This window comes from Apium graveolens, chromosome 6, assembly GCF_009905375.1.
Source record: "Apium graveolens cultivar Ventura chromosome 6, ASM990537v1, whole genome shotgun sequence".
In the NCBI taxonomy this organism is placed as follows: Eukaryota; Viridiplantae; Streptophyta; class Magnoliopsida; order Apiales; family Apiaceae; genus Apium; species Apium graveolens.
In genome coordinates, this window is record NC_133652.1 from 214,580,209 (window position 1) to 214,584,656 (window position 4,448).

The window sequence follows — 4,448 nt, forward strand, 5'->3', positions numbered from 1 at the left end:
CAGATAGCGAATAGCTGCATGATCAGTGAATACTGTCACTTTCGTACCAAGCAGATAAGATCGAAATTTCTCAAATCCAAAGACTATAGCCAAAAGCTCCTTCTCAGTAGTGGTGTAGTTCAATTGGGCCCCATTTAAAGTTTTACTCGCATAGTAGACCACATGGAAGAGATTTTTCTTGCACTGTCCCAGAACTGCACCTACCGCATAATCACTCGCATCACACATCATCTCAAACGGTTCTGTCCAATCTGGTGCTGTAATAACTGGTGCCGTGATCAAACTCTCCTTGAGAGTTTCGAATGCTGCCAAACATTCATCATCAAATTTGAAAGGCACATCTTTCTCAAGTAAATTGCACAACGGCTTAGATATCTTTGAAAAGTCCTTGATGAATCGCCGATAAAAACCCGCATGACCGAGAAAACTACGGATTCCTTTCACCGAATTAGGTAGGGGAAGATTTTCAATGACTCCCACCTTGGCCTTGTCCACCTCCAGACCTTTGCTAGAGACCTTATGCCCAAGGATAATGCCTTCACGCACCATAAAATGACATTTCTCCCAATTAAGCACCAAATTAGTTTCCACACATCTTTTGAGTACGGCGCGCAGATTATTCAAACATTCATCATATGAGTGTCCGAAGACGGAGAAGTCATCCATGAACACTTCGACGTTATTTCCAATCATGTCAGAGAATATAGCCATCATACATCTCTGAAAGGTGGCCGGGGCGCCACATAACCCAAACGAAACTCTACGAAAAGCAAATGTGCCAAATGGACAAGTGAAGGTAGTCTTTTCCTGATCCTCTGGTGCAATACAAATCTGATTATACCCGGAATAACCATCCAGAAGACAAAAATACTCATGTTCCGCCAATCTGTCAAGCATTTGATCAATGAATGGGAGAGGGAAGTGATCCTTCCTTGTGGCTTTGTTCAATTTTCTATAATCCATGCATACTCTCCATCCTGTAACTGTTCGAGTAGGGATGAGCTCATTCTTTTCATTTGCGACCATAGTGATACCTCCTTTCTTAGGTACACATTGCACGGGGCTCACCCACGAGCTGTCAGAAATAGGATAAATGATGCCTGCATCTAGCCATTTCAGAATTTCTTTCTTCACCACCTCCTTCATGATCGGGTTCAGTCTTCGCTGCTGTTCCACAGTTAGCTTACTTCCTTCCTCTAACAGAATTTTATGCATACAATATGAAGGACTTATCCCCTTGATGTCTGCTATGGTCCATCCTATAGCCGATTTGAATTCTCTCAAAATCCTTAAGAGCTTGTCTTCCTCACTACCTGAAAGGTCAGCTGAAATAATAACAGGTAACGTAGATGAATCACCTAAAAAAGCATACCTCAAGTGTTCAGGTAATGGTTTGAGCTCCAAGGTAGGTGCTTCCTCTATTGATGGTTTGAGCTTCCCTTCAGCATTCTTAAGGTCAGAAGTACCAAGAGATTCAAATGGTATGTCGAGCTTTCGCTTCCATGGAGAAGCGTTCAGATATTGTAATTGCTCGTTGCTATCTTCATCATCGCTATCAAAATCCCCCACTAAGGCCTTTTCCAATGCATCAGACATTAGCATGTGATCGAGTTCCGAAGTAACTGCGGAATCAATCACATCCACTTTTAAACACTCCTCATCTTCTGTAGGGAATTTCATTGCCTTGAATATGTTGAAGGTCACATCCTGATCTTGGACCCGCATAGTAAGTTCCCCTTTTTGCACATCTATCAAGGTACGGCCAGTAGCCAAGAAAGGCCTCCCCAAGATTATGGGAATCTTCTTATCTTCCTCAAAATCCAGAATGACAAAATCTGCAGGAAAGAAGAGCTTATCCACCTTGACGAGCACATCCTCAACTATGCCCCTTGGGTAAGTAATGGAACGGTCCGCCAATTGTAGCGACATGTATGTGGGTTTTGGATCAGGCAGATCCAGCTTTTTAAAGATCGATAAGGGCATCAGATTAATGCTTGCTCCCAAATCACAAAGGCACTTGTCAAAAGTTAGATTGCCAATGGTGCAAGGAATGGTGAAGCTTCCTGGATCTTTCAGTTTTGGTGGTAACTTTTGCTGCAGAACAGCGCTGCATTCTTCCGTGAGAGCAACGGTTTCAAGGTCATCCAGTTTCACCTTCCTTGAAAGAATAGTCTTCATAAACTTTTCATAACTAGGCATTTGTTCCAGAGCCTCAGCGAAAGGTATATTGATGTGAAGTTTCTTGAACACCTCCAGAAACTTCCCGAACTGTCTATCCAGCTTTTGTTGCTGTAATCTCTTAGGAAAAGGTGGTGGAGGATAGAGCTGTTTCTCCCCTGTATTAGCCTCAGGCAGAGTGTGTTCAACAGTAGTCTTCCTTGGTTCCGCTACTTTCTCCTTTTGCTTAGATTTTTCATCTCTAACTTCAGCTTCGACTTCTTTTGCCTTTTCAGCATCAGCTACTTTTCCAGACCTTAAGGTAATAGCCTTGACTTGCTCTTTAGCTTCCTTCCTTCCTGGTACTTCCGTGTCACTGGGAAGAGTGCCAGGTTGATGATTGAGCACTGCATTGGCTAATTGACCGATTTGATTTTCCAAGGTCTTGATAGAAACCGCCTGACTCTTGCACAACAACTTAAGTTCCTCAAAATCAGCACTAGTAGGTGTAGCTGCACTTCCCTGTTGAGGATATGATTGCCTCGTAGCATACTGATGTGGTTGCTGGAATCCAGGTGGGTTAAACTGTTTACTCACTCCTTGCTGATATGGTGGCTGAATAGCATTCTGATTATTTCCCCAGCTGAAATTTGGATGATTTCTGTTGTTAGGATGATAAGTCGCTGGCACAGGCTGCTGTTGTCGCTGATAATTATTCACATACTGAACAGATTCGTTGACAAGAGAACACTGATCCGTAGCATGAGAACCTGCACAAAGCTCACAAACCATAGCTATTTGATTAACTCCATACGTAGCCAAAGAATCAACCTTCATTGATAGCGCTTGGAGCTGGGCTGCAATAGCGCTGGCTGCATCAACTTCCAGAATACCTGCTACCTTGCCTGATGTCATCCTCTGAGTTGGGTTTTGATGCTCATTTGCAGCCATCGTCTCAATAAGATTGTACGCCTCAGTATAGCTTTTAGCCCATAAGGCGCCTCCAGCTGCTGCATCGAGCATGGGCCGAGATTGGGCCCCCAAACCATTATAAAAACCAGTGATTACCATCCAATCCGGCATTCCATGATGTGGACATTTTCTCAACATTTCCTTGTAGCGTTCCCAAGCCTCGCACATAGATTCTGTAGGTTGCTGCGCAAACTGAGTAAGAGCAGTCCTCATAGCAGCAGTCTTTGCCATTGGATAAAACTTCACCAGAAACTTTTGCGCAAGATCTTGCCACGTAGTGATGGACCCAGCTGGTTCAGAATGTAACCAGTCTTTAGCCTTATCCCTCAGTGAGAATGGGAAAAGCCTCAACTTGATAGCCTCATCAGTCACGCCATTATACTTAAAAGTGCTGCAGATCTCGACAAAATTCCTTATGTGCATGTTGGGGTCTTCAGTTGCCGCTCCTCCAAAAGAAACAGAATTCTGCACCATCTGAATAGTGCCCGGCTTGATTTCAAAGGTGTTAGCTTGAATAGCCGGATGAAGGATGATTGACTGAATGTCATCAATTTTAGGCCGAGAAAAATCCATAAGAGCTGGAACAATACGATCTCCCATGTTTACTGGTTCTTTCTGCTCAGTTCCTGAATCTGAATCCCCAAAATCTAACTTCTCCGGAGTATCAAGAACTTCGTCTTTCTCCTCAGCTGTATCTAAGGTCCTCTTGCGAGCACGAGAACGAGTTTGCATAAACTCTTGCTAAAGTACCTGAAACACAACCGAAAAGAGTAATTAACTACTACGTCCTAATCACTGAGTCCTAATGACCAATGATGGTAAGTACATAAACTAAACAAATACGCCGAGTTCCCCGGCAGCGGCGCCAAAAACTTGTTACGGCGAAATCACGCACTAATATTCACGCAAGTATACGCGTTCGCAAGTAATATAGAATACTTTCTAGTTCGTTCCCTCAGAGACTCAGACTAAGTTATTGTCTAATTAAACTCACTCACCAATGTATGATTACTTCTCAATGTTAAGATAACACTTAAAATTGTTGATTAAATATTAACTATAATTAACTACTTACTTAACCACTTAACTAACACTTCAATTTATCAATAATAAAACACTCATGAGATCACAACTTCATTATTACTTCCTTCTATAGCCATTGTTATTACCTTTAGCATGTGACAGTGATGATATTAATCGAATAATACGAAACTGATAAAAGCCAACTTTCATTGTACTAATACCATTCTACCAAGCATCCACAATTAAGATAGAAGTTGAATAGTCATCAATTATGTTGAGTTCCTATATGTCTACGG

The 4,448-nt window shown here is 42.3% G+C and overlaps 1 non-coding gene across 1 annotated transcript; it reads left to right on the forward strand.

Annotated features, from left to right (window-relative positions):
• Positions 1-3,238: 3,238 nt before the first annotated feature.
• On the forward strand, positions 3,239-3,345 carry LOC141669562 (small nucleolar RNA R71). The gene has a single exon (XR_012553837.1). It is a non-coding gene; the product is annotated as a small nucleolar RNA R71 (small nucleolar RNA).
• Positions 3,346-4,448: the final 1,103 nt, after the last annotated feature.